The sequence below is a fragment of the Rhagoletis zephyria genome, unplaced genomic scaffold (assembly GCF_001687245.7).
Source record: "Rhagoletis zephyria isolate East Lansing unplaced genomic scaffold, Rhagoletis_zephyria_1.1 Rzeph_scaffold_00070, whole genome shotgun sequence".
Lineage (NCBI taxonomy): Eukaryota > Metazoa > Arthropoda > Insecta > Diptera > Tephritidae > Rhagoletis > Rhagoletis zephyria.
In genome coordinates, this window is record NW_016157154.1 from 61,813 (window position 1) to 77,501 (window position 15,689).

General features: G+C 36.5%; 1 protein-coding gene across 1 annotated transcript in view; it reads right to left on the bottom strand.

Annotated features, from left to right (window-relative positions):
* Positions 1-1,089: 1,089 nt before the first annotated feature.
* Positions 1,090-15,689, bottom strand: part of Ca-alpha1D (Ca[2+]-channel protein alpha[[1]] subunit D) — a 435,534-nt gene continuing 420,934 nt past the window's right edge. Inside the window, exon 25 of the mRNA XM_017627184.1 lies at positions 1,090-2,305. The gene's annotated coding sequence lies outside the window, so the exon portion shown is untranslated. The remainder of the gene's footprint in view (positions 2,306-15,689) is intronic.

Sequence of the window (15,689 nt, forward strand, 5' to 3'; positions counted from 1 at the left end):
GCACACAGTCCCACTTATTGCATCGTTTGAATGCGTTAGTATGCTGACCATTGCATAAAAACGATTCAATGAATGAGACTGTGTGCGTGGAAATCATTGCTCCGCTACCGCTGTTCGTATATGGGTGAAACATGCGTGTGGTTACAGAGCGCTCAGTAAGCTATGGCATGTCGATCACTGCGCTAGGTAGAGAAAGAAAAGTGTGTGCTATGACATGCCCAAGAATGATAGAATACAAGATTGCGCCGATCAGAGAGGATTTTTGAGAATAACTTTTGTGTGACGTCACACTGGTGCAATTGCGAGAGAGAAATGCCAAAACGTGAGCAAGAATGGAAGAAGAAGAAAAAATGTCGCAAGGAAAATGTAAACAAGTTGCACCAGTGTGACGTCATGCAAACAACGATTCTGTCAAATTCGTTAAGAGAGGAATAGCGGTCGAGATCGGCGCAACCTTTGTATTCTCTCAATCGTGTGACATGCCCAGGTTTGTTTGTCTCAGTTTCAGTTTTGCCATCTCCGCGAGTTGTTTCGGTGTGCGCATTAAATTATTTAAAAATATAAAGTTTGATGCCAACCGGGGTTTCTTAGTGGATATATAATTTATGTGAATTATAAGTTGAAAGTATCTATTTAGCCAAGGAAAAAGCAAAGCAGTATACTTAAAGCAGCACTTCCAGCAGATATTGACCAGGGTTTTCGCACGACTGTTCCTGTTTCATCGTTTCTTTTTAGGAAATGCTTACCACCATATACATATGTATTATTTACGCTAGTAACTATTTATGTAAATATGTATGTATTTTTTATGCTTAATATATGCAAATAAAAGAAGAAACCAAACACAACCATCGAGTAAATTTGTATTTGTGTTAAACTGAAACTTTTTTCCAATAATAAACGGTTAGCTGATTCAAGTCTACAGCAAGTTCACAAAATTAATTGAAAACTAGTATCAACCAAAGCATTGTTTATATTTGCTCAACAATGATTTTATTCAACTAACAATATTGTCCACTCAAGGTAGTCGTTTTGTAGTTATTAACGAATATACATTTGTCCCAACTAGAAGTCTCAAGTAAATTGCAGAGTTTCGTGAACTAGATATTTATTTCGCCATATCAAACTATGCCACTTGGTCACTATAACCAAATCTTGGTAACTATAACTACACCTTCTTCTGAGTGTAATACCGGGTCTTGTATTTGCATTCTGGTAAATTTTTATTGTGAAATGTAAAACACTACCATAGTGACAGACATTAACCTAGTATTTCAGTGTCAAATCATATGTTTCTGAAGAACAACAGATAAACATAAAAATGCAAAAATTGCTATATATTGCATCAAAATTTCCGGCGTAAACTTTTGGCTTCAATCGCATGAAAATTTCAATAATTTTTTGATAGATAAGCAGCTGACATCTGTTATTTTTGTGTATGTTCAGTGCGAAATGCCCATTCACAATGAGAATACCACAAAATTATAACCTTCGGAAAGGTTTAGTCTTTCTTCAAAAAATATTAGGTTGCTCACGTAGTATTTTGAAGAATATTATAATATTTGGTGACATACATATGGTGTTTTTGAAATGCTATGAAGAAATACCAGATGTCTGTCCCCGGTATAAGATAGTCCGAAAATTTCACAAATAAGCAAACAAACTTATTTTGCTCAGAGCTTTTGAATGGTTTTCTAACTGAACTTAATAAATACTTTAATTATTCACCATTAAATTTGTGAAGTAGGGAGGGATTGAAACAGGGTAACCAAAGTAAATGTTTTTCTGTCCCACCTCATACAAGGCATTTGGTGGATATGAGGTATTGCATGTCAAGCGCCGATATGCATATGTTCGAAAGAGATAAATAAATCATACGAGCATTTTTTTCTATGAGTAAATTAAGAATGTAAGTGGTACAACTTCGGTCGTTTGTCGGATGCTATGAATAATTAAAAGAATCATTGTTAATTGCCAATGACACTTTCACCAGTTTTCGAACTTTCAGACATTTTTGTAGGATCTTTCTGTCTTTCGTAACTGTTAATCGTATTATAGTTTTTTCCACTGGTTGTTTTAATATCCATAAGGTTCGTTACCGCTGATGTTGTTGTTGTTCAGCAATATTTTGTGAAGATGATTGATCATGTGCTTGAAGTCTAGAACTTCGCTCCTTAGATAATAGTTCACGAGCGGCTATATTCATCTCCTCCGGCGTCATATCTAGAGCTTCCTGTATTTCTCGAGTTGCTTGACCTACAAACTCAGAGTCACAATACTTGCCAAGACCCTCGGCAACCAGAACCTGCATGAATATGAAAAAATTAATAATTTATACGTATTAACATATGGTTTTTAAAGGAAATCATATTAAACTGTGTAACAAGTGTAAGCCTATTTTCCTCAGCATTAATACATCCTTAGGAATTGGAGTTTTTCTTATTTTTCAACAAAGTTTTTTTACTATCGGGATACTACTAAAGAGCTCCTGATACATATTAAGCATTGTATTCAAAACAAAAGCACAAATAACTAGTGCAATTATACTAAAGTATAGTATAGTCTTCCCCTGCGTTTTCCAAGCTGGATATGGAAGTAAAGCGAATGGGTCTGGTGGTCAACGAGGTGTCTTCTGTTGTCAAAAAATCGGTCAGCGCATTCGCGCGTTGGCACTGACGTCACTGGATGGAGTTGTAATTTCGAAAAAATAGAGAATTTCATTTATTTGGGAACCAGAGTTAACAAGGTTTTTATGCCAGCCTCGTAATCAGAAGTAGAATCATCATTCATAAACTTTAACTGATTACTGAATAAAATATCAGTAAGCGGTACACTTTTACTGATTACTGAAAAATAGCAGAAGCAGTAAATTTTTAATGATTACCAGTGTTGCCACACATAGGCTTATCCTACCAAAACGGGTAGGTTTTTTTCCGTTAGGTGGGTTTGTAGGCTAGATTGGATTTTGGTAATATTTATGAGCGATAAATATAAAATATGTATCTAAACATTTTAGCAACTTTGTTTACACGAATATTTCACCCGTGCGTTCGTGTAACGGCTACCGCAAATATGTAAATATACCTGATTCGTAAGTATTTCCAACATATAATATAAACATCCATATATACTTTATGTGAATAAAAGTTATTTTCAATTGCACTGAACTACAAAGTGGTGATAAACTACATTTGGACTGAAGACTGGTGCCCTCGAAGAGCTTGTGAATAACTGAAGCAGCGATGCCAACTTGCGGGGAGTTTTTCTCGTTGCGGGGAATCGGAAAATGGCTGCCTTTCGCGGGGAATTTAGACTATTTAATTTTAAATCATTAAATGACTTACCTAGAGTGCAGAATACATTTTGTAAAATTTTATTTTTAGTCACAATTGCAACTCTGTCAATTTCGCATTAGAAACACTATAAAATTATTGATGTCACACGGTGTCCTTGAACCAGATTCAACTCAATCGGTCTGGAACGATGGAATTTCCGATTAGACAATTTTGGAGGGGTGTTACCGAGATGGAATACGTAAAGTTCAAAATCATGGCAAGTGCCGCTTTCAAAAACGGTAACTTTTTCGATTTTCAGCCGATATTTCGCATTTAAGTATAGTATAAATAAGACTGTATATGAGTATTTTTTTAAATATCGAGCTCGAAACGCTAAAATAACGTAAACGACATTTTCTCAAAATTTTCTTTTTGTTCCAGAAATATTCCTTGAGCATTCAGATGCATTTCTGAATAAAAAAAATAATAATTTAAAAAGAAAGTCGCTTACGTTATTTTGGCGGTTAGGGCTCGATATGTATAAGCATGTATGGCCTGGGGGGAATTTCGTAGTCAACAATACAATAGTCAACTTTTGGTCCACTACTAACGGCCTACTTTCATCTGGCTTCAAAAAAATTAACTATAAATACTTATTATTTTTTGGGTGTTCTTTTATTAGTTAGTTTTTTTCACTTATAATATAAACCATATACCAAGTATTTTCATGGAGAATGTCTTTTTTTATACAAAAACTTCGTCTAAAGGCAGAATTTGTTTTGCTATACTGTTGTACGGATCAAGTGAATGCGTAAAATAGTTTTTATTGGATTAGTCAAATGCGTTCCTTTAAGCTCAGATGGACTGTATGCAAGAAACTCGTATTCTATTGATTTCTGAATTTCCCCTGTTGTAGATAACCTCGAATGTCTATGAAGGTCGCTCTACAATTTCGAGCTCAAAATATTTGGTGAACCATGGGAAAGTCATTACGATGACAACATTTAGAAAACACGTGTTGACTTCGGAACCGTTCTATGTTTCACTTGCACGGAAATGACCTTACCACACTTGCATGTGTATCTAGGCATGCGCTTTCGCATTTATTGGATTTTATAAAAGCTATGTGACTATTAAATAATCAAATTTAACAAAATTTTATAATTTTTACCTTCCAACTAAATTTAAGGAAAAATCCGGGCCCGTTGGGAAACAGCCCCACACTATATGCACATATATGTATAAATATATATACAATCGACTTGTATATATGTAAATATATATACTTATTCATCGAGAACCTTATCGAAAAACCTACCTGAAAATCGGAAAAGTTACCGTTTTTGAAATCGGCACCTGCCATGATTTTGAACTTCACATTTTCGAACACTGGAACACCCCCCTTAAATAGTATAATGAGAAATTCCATCGTTCCAGACCGATTCAGTTGAATCTGGTTCAAGGACACCGTGGTTATTTATATATGTATACATATTAAATAATGCAATTCCACAAGGCAACAGTCATTTTGTTGCGGCAAATGCTAATTGAAAGACTTTTTGTGCTGACTACGAGTCCCTAAGTATACATACAGTTACCTCAGCTCCAGATTTTAAGAAAAACTAGGTCAAAGTGTAAAAAAATCAGGTTTTTGGCAAAATTTTAAGGGCAAAAAAAAAAATAAAAGGTGATAGAACCTTCCAATTAAGCTTAAATTAAAGCTATAAATAAAATAAATAATAATAAAATTAAATTGGCTTCTAAAAATTACAAACTGGAAAATTTTTATGAAATTTTTTGTAATTTGTTGAATTTTTGTCAGTTTTGCTCGAAATTTTTTAGTTTGACTTATATGGCGTATATTATACAATCTATACTAATATATATTTTGAAAGCCGTTTTTTATGTTCGCAAAGCACGAGAACGGCTGAACCGATTTTTTTTGAAATTTCGGACACCTGCCGCACATGTCACAAGGATGGCTATAGGCTAAAAAAATTCGATATATAAAGGAAGCGTGGCATCTCCCATACAAACCGAATTTTTCTTACTGCATATCACTGAAAGTGTTCAGAGTAGAATACTAGAACTTGGCATTGCGATATATGAAGTCAATCGCATACTCTTGGAGGAAAATTGCAGCTATTGGAAAAGGGGGCATGGTATCTCCCATACAAACCAAATTTTTCATATTAAGTATCTCGGGAAGTGTTCATGGAGCTTCGTATATAAATATGTATGTATGTATATGAAATCAAGCCCGTACTCATGGAGAAAAATTGGGATATTTTAAAAGGGGCGTGGTTCCTGCAAACATACCGGGTTTTAGCTATCTTTGAATGTATTAATAATCCTTCTGTAGGTGTGTTTGAGAGTGAAATCCTCCTAAATGGGTGTCCGGATTTTAACGAAATAATTTGTGTGTTTGAGAGGGTCTCTGGATGGTTTAGTCTCAAAAATTTAACCCGCCAGTTGGCGCTGGAGCTGAGTTATTACTCAATCTTATTTATGATCCGATTTGGCTAATACGTAAAATATGTAATGGAACGCACCCATTTTAAAAATACCACCAACTATACTATAAAGCTTCTAGGATAGATTCACTATACCGGATCATCGTTGCTGCCAGGGAGTGAAGAGAAGAAGTTCTTCAAATTTATTTCGTTTTGCGATTAATCATGCTATGAAATAGTGCACAATCGGAGAATTTCAAAAACCTCTTCACTTACATAACACGTTCGTTTGTTTATTTAAAGCGGCAAATTACCACCAAACCATAATCCTAGCCGATGAATGTGCCAATGAAAATCGGAAACGTGAATTGTTGGTGAAAATGTTTGACCAAAAAGTTTCAATAAAAAAAAATAATTTTGGGTGGGACGAAGTTCGCGGGGTCTGCTAGTAAAATATAATTTTATAAAGAATTAGTGAAAATTTTAAAATTTAAATACTGTATGTAGGGCTGGGACTATCCGCATATTGGAATATCTGGATATCCAGGCGGATTATCCGTTGACACGGATAAAATCCATACAGTCTGGATGGTCGGTTAATATTCGTTTCGCCAATTATTCGGATATCCGGATTTATGAAGAACCGGCTAATATTCGTATTTTCGGATATCCAAAAAATCAAGAAAATTTTGTAAAGCATTCACTATGAACAATTACTCCGCCCATGATATTTTAATGCCATGAAGAAACTCTCACGGTCCATTTTATATCTTTTTTTTACGAAACGATATTTTCATTTCACAATACCAGGCGCTCATAAATATGAAGTAGCAAGTTTACAATCAGAGCTGGGTCGTAATGATTCCTTTAGGAATTAAATTACTCTCAATTACAGATTACAAGGAGTTGTAATTAGGAATCAATTCCTTCAGCCCACAGCAAAGGAATCGATTACTTTTTCAATTCCTTGAAGTAATTTCAAATGTAATTGTTTTTTTTTTCAATTCCATTACAAGGAATTTCATAATGTAATTGGAATAAATTACGTGCTAGTAATGTAATTTGTTTTTCCAATTCCTTTGAAAGGAATTGAAAATGTAATTGTTTTTTTTTAAATTCCATTACCTGGAATTCCAAGAGTACTTTAGTTTTTTCAATTACTCAAAGGAATTGTAAAAGTAATCGAGAAACTGAAAGCTCATTCACGAATGTAGAATGTGGAATTTTTGTTGTGGTCAAAGATTAAAATCGAAAGCACACATTGGACATCTTCTATGTATATCAATAGATATACATATATAAAAACGTTGTGTTCGTATGTCACGGTCATCAAAACCCGAGAACGGCTGAACCGATTTGAATAATTTTTTTTTTTTATTATTCGTTATAATACCAGAACCAATGATATCACAAAAATTTGGGGGGTTGCCACCTATTTTAAAATTTTTAAACCCAATTATATTGATAAAATTAATGAATTATTACAATATAAGTATCAAGTTAAAGAGGTTTAAGAAAGATAACTGTTGGAAGTATTTTTGACGAGGGTTGCCACCTATTTGAAAATTTTAACTCAGTCAAATTGATAAAATAAATGAAATATTGCCATGTGGGTGTCAAACTAAAGAGTTTTAAGAAGGCTTACTGCCGAAAATATGTTTGAGGAGGGTTGCCATCTGTTGAAAATTTAACTAAATGACTTTTATAAAATAAATAAAATATTACAATATGGGTATCAAATTAAAGTGTTGGAAATATTTTTGAGAGGGGCTGCCACCTATTTGGAAATTGTAACTCAGTTAAATTGATAAAGTAAATGAAATGTTGACATGTGGGTGTCAAACTAACGAGTTTTAAAAAGGCTTACAGTCTACCATGAACACTTCCAGAGATATGCAATACGAAAAGTTCGGTTTATATGGGAGGTGCCACGCCCCATTCTCCAACCATGCAAATTTTTCTCCATGAGTATGAAATTTATCCCCATACCCAGTTCTAGTCCTCTACCACAAATATATGTAGTTTGAAAAATTCGGTTTGTATGGGAGGTGCCACGCCCCTTTCTATATCGAAACTTTTTTTAGCCTATAACCATCCTTGGAAAGTCTGCAGTAGATTCCGAAATTTCAAAAAAATCGGTACGGCCTTTCTCGAGCATTGCGAACAGAAAAAAACGCCTTTCAAAATATATATTGGTATAGACTAGCCAATATCTGCTGGTTTTGCGGCTTAAAGCACTACTAACGATGAAAATCGATGGATAAATACAAGTTTGCAAGGGTTAAGTGAAAGTGCAATAATTTTTTGTATGAAATACTAGCAGGAAATAATGTTACTCATACGCCATATCGTCAATGACCGTATGACCATGTTAAAGTTTGCATTTTTTTCATTCGCAATGAAGACTTAAAATGAAAATAACTTGACTAAATGACTTAACCTAAAAACACGTTATACAGATCCGTAACATAGTACTTAAAATTTACTTTACGTCTCTCAGCATTTTTTTTGTAATTTTAGCGTCGTTATCGTGTTATCATCAAAATTGAGCCATAGCAATGACATTTGTTTATCAAACTCCTAGGAGGTAGGATCTCCAGTCTAACAGGGCTCGTAATTCCAGCGGACTTTATCCTCATTTGTAACGCAGGATACCAGTAAGAGTACTTCAAAGGCTCCAGAAGGTACGCCCTTTTGGGTAGAATTAAGGGTACCATAATATACACAATTAAGTCAGTGCATTTTTATAGATACGCAGGGATTAGTCCAAGAGAACACCAGTGCTCAAGGCAGCAAAAGTCCGGCCGGATTATGCCTGCTTTGACATTTATGGGTCTCATCTGCCGCGAAGCGCGTTCGCGGTAGGATCTAGAAAATTTAACCGTTACCCTATAAACTGAACAGCTACAGTTTAAGCTATTCTGTTTTCTTAAAGTCCAATTAGTAATACTACTTAGGTATAAGTTGTTTATTCAATGCAGTTCGCAACCAAGAAATTTAACAAAGCTATTGCAATTCAACAGTAAAAACATTTTTTTTGATAAATTTTTCGATTACTTTTTAAATTACTTTGAGGAATGAAATTCGAAAAAAATCAATTACATTTTCAATTCCTTTCAAAGGAATTGGAAAAAAAATTACATTTTCAATTCCTTTCAAAAGAATTGAAATAAAAAAAATTACATTACTAGCACGTAATTTATTCCAATCACAATATGAAATTCCTTGTAATGGAATTAAAGAAAAAAACAATTCCATTTGAAATTACTTCAAGGAATTGAGAAAGTAATCGATTCCTTTGCCGTGAAATAAAGGAATTGAATCCTGATTACAATTACTGAGGAATGTAATTGTAATTGTAATGTAATTGCATTTACCCAGCTCTGTTTTCAATACGCATAAATTTGTTTGTAGAACTTTTTGATTCGTTTCTAGGAGACTTTGAAATACACAAAGTAGAATGTTGGAAATTTAAAAATTTATACAAAACATTTTGTGCGTAGAAATATACCTTGTTTATACCGACACATAAAGCACATTTACCCAACTCGCTGTAATTAAAACGGATGCATACACAAAATTTCAATACGGGTTGAAATTGAAAAGTGTATTGACTCGAATTTGTTTTCAAATCGGTTTTTTATTTCTCACATCGGTTAGGAAGCAAGTATAAACGCCTAATTCATTTAATTGGAATTAATGTTATAATAAATTTGTTTTACTCTTCGCTTCCATTTCGGTCCGCCGCGCAAATTTATTATTAAACAAATGTCAAATAAAACCAACAGATTTTGTTTATTTCTGAACACGGTTTCATCGAGTGCGCTATAAAGACTGAGGAATAAACGTTTGAAAGAAATATGTGTTGAATCAAGTCGGTCTTTTGTTAATGCGGTTTTTGCGTAGGTATAAACAAGGTAATAGAAAACTTGTTTCTTCACATGAATGAGCGCCTGGTATTGGGAAATGAAAATAACGTTTTGATAAAATAAAAACTGGCCATAAAAGAGTGGCCGCAGGAAAAAATGGACACCTAAGGAAAATCCGAATATTATCTTAGCGTCGGGCATATCCGGATTTTTCGTTTAGTTTTTCGGATATTCGAATATTCGGTTTATCCGGATAGTTCAAAAATCCGGATGAAACTCCCTACCTCATACATACGTATATAATAAAATTTTCTGTTGATAAATGGTTCTATGCGTTTGTTGAAACGAGCCCGAAGGATTTAGGAATTCAGCGATTAATTCAATTAATCAAAACGAAGCAGAACACATTTTAAACGAATTAAAAGAGTAACAAATAAATAACATGGAATGAAATGCGGAAAAAAGTTAAAAGAATCGGCTAAGAACCGGCCATAACCGGCAGATGCCGAATAAACGAATTGTAAAACAAAATTAAAGAAATTATAAAGAAACACTACCTTATTACAAAAAAATTAAGTTTCACTTTTAAACTTGTGGTGGAAAGTAGAGCGGCAAAAGTATCGATATTCGCCGCATTCGATACTTTCGATATTTAAGAGACGAAAACTCGATATATCGTTAATTTTTAATTCTACAATGAAACACTGAAAAAACATCTACTCATTCAAAAAATGCATAGAACCATTTACCAACAGAAAATTTTATTATACATATATAAGTTAACACTCCCCAGAGTTAACTCGCTGCGGCGCTCCCACTGTTGCCCACTACACGTGCCGCTAAGTCAGCACAATTACATTCTCACGGCGCACGGCAACCTAACACCCAAAGTCAAGGCCATGGTTAGTACCAGCGATTAATACGTATGCTACTGCATTACTCCAGACGCATCGTCAGCATAATACTATTTCGCATACTTGTGAAATAGCATCAACCCATAATGCAAGTGTGGGAACTAACGGACGAACTTATTCACAGACAACAATTATGCAACAGGTACGCCGCTGCTGGACATTGGCTATAAAGGGAAGCAGCGGACACAAAGCAGGCAGTCGAGTTCGGGACGGTAACGCTACGGTTTAGATTAAGAATTCTAATTGTAATTAAGTAAATAGAATAAACTGTGTTAGATTCCAAAATTTGTGTTGTAGATTTTGTAACTCGTAGTTAGAACTATTGGGCGCGTTGGCCCAACTAACTTATTTTTTTGAGTGTTAAAAGGTGACACTCATTAACTGGCGCCCGAGCAGGGACTCGGAACGTGTGCAAGAAAAAGTGGAAAAAAGCAAAAAAAGGATTCTTTAGTCCAAGTGTAAAAGAGCCTTGAGCCAAAAAGTGAAAACCCTAAATATAAAATTTTTTTTTTTTAAAAAAGCAACAAAAAGCTTAAAGAAAAGAGGCCTTGAGCCAAAAAGTGTAGAAAGAAAAAAAGGCAAAAAGGCCTAAGTGGAAAAAAAGGCAAAAAAGCCTAAGAGGGAAATTCAAAGATCTAAGTGAACTAAGTGAACTACTAAATAATGAACCTTGTGTTCTTGTAAGTATAATCTAGACACGCAACATTTTTTGATTATTTACAGATGGAGGAACTCAGAACCAATGTGACCAACCTAACCGGGGCCGTCCATGCCCTGCTAGAGAAGATGAAGACGCTGGAAAGGCGCGTCATGGAAATTGATAGTGCCAGAAATACACTCAACACACCACCTCAATCCAACGAGGTGGAAGAAGTGGTGGCACAAGCCCCCGTAACCGAGGCGGACTTACGCGACATAAGTCGTCTGCCTGATTGTGTCAAGGAACTTCAGATTTTTGATGGAAGCCCGGTACACTACGTGTCCTGGGTACATTCCGTGGAAACAATCCTTTCGGATTTTGCTGTAGTGAAAGGGAAACCCCTTTACCGCGCCATATTGCAGCACATTCGTCAAAAAGTGCGTGGTGCGGCAGATTCTGCCTTGGTTTCTTACAATATCTTTGACAACAATTGGCCAAAGATAAAGGAGTGTCTCTCATTGCATTACGCGGACAGGCGTGATATCCGCACCCTAGAACATCAGCTGCATCAACTGCAGCAGAGAGGTTCTAGAATTGATGAGTTTTATGCTAAAGTAAACCATCAATTCTCATTGATAATTAATAAATTAAAGACCGAGTCCTACACGGACGAAACTGTAAGGGTTCTTGTGGACACTTACAGAAATAGAGCGCTTGACGTCTTCATTCGTGGGCTAAATGGGGAGCTTTCCAGAATGCTCCTTGTCCAACGCCCCAAGACTCTCCCTGAGGCCTATTCGGCTTGCTTGGAACTTCAGAACGTCAACTATCGAAATTTTTCACTACATTCCAACCAGAGTAACAACCGCGTAGTTGTCCCTATTAATAATATAAATGAAGCTAGACATTCTTTCGAAGCTAAACCACCGGCGGTCCCTCCACGACCCACCTGGCGTCAACAGGATCGCAAGCCACAGTATGGCAATAACCAACGTTTTTCAGGAAATAATCGCTCTCCATCAACTAATCCAGTTAAAACACCCCCCGTCGAAAAAATGGAGGTCGACGGCTCTACCCAATCACGAACCGTGAATTATATGAATCGCCCTAATCCTTTTAAACGGGCGGCAAGTTCGGAGAACTTTCCAAGGAAACAGCAGAGGCTCTTCCATTCCACCACCGGCACTACCGATGACGATACTAAAACCGAAGATGAGGCAGGAAGTCAAGAAGAAGGGGATTTTCTTTCAGAGGGCCATCTAGCGTACCATACCTAGAGTACACGCTCCCTGACGGTCGCATCCTAGACTTCCTTATTGACACAGGTGCAAATAAAAATTTTATAAGTGAATCGGTTGCGACTGGAGGTGACCCTGTAGATGAGGTATTTAATGTGAATTCTGCCGGGGGGCAGGTACAGATTAACAAAAAAATAGGATTAAGATTTTTTAAAGATATAGGATTCCCTTCTAAAATAGTGTTCTTCGTCCTGCCAGGACTTAAATCCTTCGCCGGCATTATTGGCGATGATACGTTAAGGATGTTAGGAGCCATTGTTGACAGGAAAAACAATCACCTTAAAGTCAATGACTTTAACTTGCCCTTAAAGGCCAAAGTTTCTGACCAGGTTAATTATTCCATGGGTAAAGATGTCTCTGACGACACTAGACAACAGGTAGACCAATTATTGGAAAAATATTCGGACCTTTTCCTTCCCCTTAACGGTAACGAACTTGTAGACACAAGTGTCCGAGCCGAAATACGGACAACCACTCCTGAACCTATCTAGTATGCATGAGAGAAGAAGTAGATAGACAAATAAATGAGCTGCTTGATGAAGGGGTAATACGGCCATCCAAAAGTCCTTACAATTCCCCGATTTGGGTGGTGCCGAAAAAACCGAAACCAAATGGGGAGAAACAGTATCGCATGGTGGTCGACTATAAGCGGCTGAACGCTGTTACGATAGCTGACACCTATCCCATCCCTGATATAAACGCAACGTTATGTAGCCTTGGCAAAGCCGACTTTTATACAACGATTGATTTGACCTCCGGATTCCACCAAATTCCAATGAAGGATTCTGACATCCCGAAGACTGCCTTCTCCACGATGAACGGCAAATATGAATTCCTTCGCTTGCCGTTCGGTCTGAAAAATGCGCCTGCCATATTCCAGAGAATGATAGACGATGTCCTGAAAAAGTACATCGGGAAAATATGTTACGTCTACATTGACGACATAATAGTATTCGGTAGGGACGCAAAAGAACACCTTGATAACGTGGAGAAAGTCTTCGCAACACTCCTAGAAGCGAATCTGAAGGTAAATCTAGAAAAGACGTGTTTCTTCGAAAAGGAAGTTGAATTCCTTGGCTACATAATTACTCCCGATGGAGTACGCGCTGACCCGAAAAAGGTGGAAGCTATAAAGCTTATTTCACCTCCTGAAAATTTGAAAGACTTGAAGAGTTTCTTGGGTATGACCTCATACTACAGGAAATTCATTAGGGACTATGCCAAGGTCGCAAAGCCATTGACCAATCTTACGCGCGGCGAAAATGCTCAAGTAAAAGCTAACGCATCTAGGAAAGTAGCTATTGATTTAGACCGCAGTGCCCTAGAGGCCTTCCATGAGTTAAAACAACTATTGGTATCTGCGGATGTCCTGGCGTTTCTTGATTTCGCCAAACCATTTAACCTCACAACCGATGCCTCGAACTATGCCATTGGGGCAGTCCTCTCACAAGGAACGATTGGCGAGGACAAACCTATAGCCTACATTTCGCGATCCTTGAACAAATGCGAAGAAAATTACGCCACCAACGAGAAGGAGCTCCTCGCTATAGTTTGGGCACTCGACAATCTGCGCTCCTATCTATATGGTGCCAAAAAGATTAGAATATACACCGACCATCAGCCATTAACGTTTTCCCTGAGTTGCAGGAACTACAATGCCAAGCTAAAACGATGGAAAGCAAGGATTGAGGAGTACAATAGCGAACTAATCTACAAACCAGGAAAATCGAACTTGGTTGACGATGCTCCCTCTCGCCTCAAAACTGAAGTCAACGCGTTGACCGATTCAGTTGTTGCTCAGCCCCCATCCGTTTCAGATCAAGATCCCGCAACAAATGCTAATCCTAACATAGAGCCCGAAATTGACACTGCCACACAAGCTACAATGCATTCTGCTGATCAGGACAATTCTGAGCTTATACCACACGTGGAAGCTCCGATCAATGTATTTAGGAACCAAATCATTTTTAGGGAAGGGGATAGGCCTCGATGCCTTGAGGAACCACATCAAGGCTACCGAAGGTTTTATGTCTCATTACCGGAACACGATGCAGATGCATTGACCGCAATCCTCAAGGAAGTCCTGAACCCAAATGTTATTAACGGTATAAAGATTCCCGAAAGATTTCTTGGGTTGTTACAAGATGTCTATGTCAACAACTTTCAAAGATATCGAGTAAGGATAACCCAGATCCCTTAAACTTAGCAGACAGACGCAAACGGAGAGGATCCCCCTTGATCAACGCTGCCCTCCCCTACTCTTCCCTGCCCAACCATGAAGAGATACTTTATGCATCGCCATCCCAACCATACCTTCAAGTCTATGGGTTAGGTCATCTCACGACTAAGAAAATTTAACTCATGCTTTCATTTCACAAGCTACAGTTCAGTAAATTTATTTATAATAATAATTACAACTAATTTATCGCCAACCATAACTGCAAGGAAATCAATCCTCAGTTATGAATAAATTATCCTAATAACAATTATCAATAAAAAAAAAATATTAATTCATTTAGCAACCAAAATTTTACGAATAATAAATCTGGTCACCCTATTCGGTCGCATAAAACTATGCGTACATATGTAGATATTTATAGCTATGTGTAGATATAAGTATATACATATATATATATACACATTTTACATATATGAATATTAGTATAGCAAAAAAAATATTTAGATAAATGCAATTCGTTAGGTGAAGTACTAAACATATGAGTTTCGATATATAAAAAAATAAAAATCGCAGGAGAGTAGCTGGATTAAGTTGATCAGTGAAAATATGTATACAAAAGCAATGGAAAATAATGCTGCGCTCACCACACGCTGGTTTGCCAATGCGGTGGTTTGTAATCAAGCTACTCTTTTGCTTCTGACATATGAGTGAAAAGTCTATCAATACTTATTTAAGAGAAAAGGAAAATTAAGAGCACTTACATGTCATTCTCCCGATCGGTATCAGCAGGCGCCTGGTGAGATGGTCGGACGTTGGAAAGGCTGTTGTACGTATATGTATGTATATAATAGAATAATCACTCACCTAGATAAACATATTTACATAAGCTTAACTATGAATGATCTTAAATATTTTCTGTTTCTTTTTTCTTCTTACACCTACTACCGCTATGCCTGAACTATTAATTTACGCATCCTCAGAGCTATTACAAATATAATTGTCAGAGGGGTACTTATAGGGTACTTTCAATGTTGCTATGTAAAATTTAAGTTTTTTTTTTG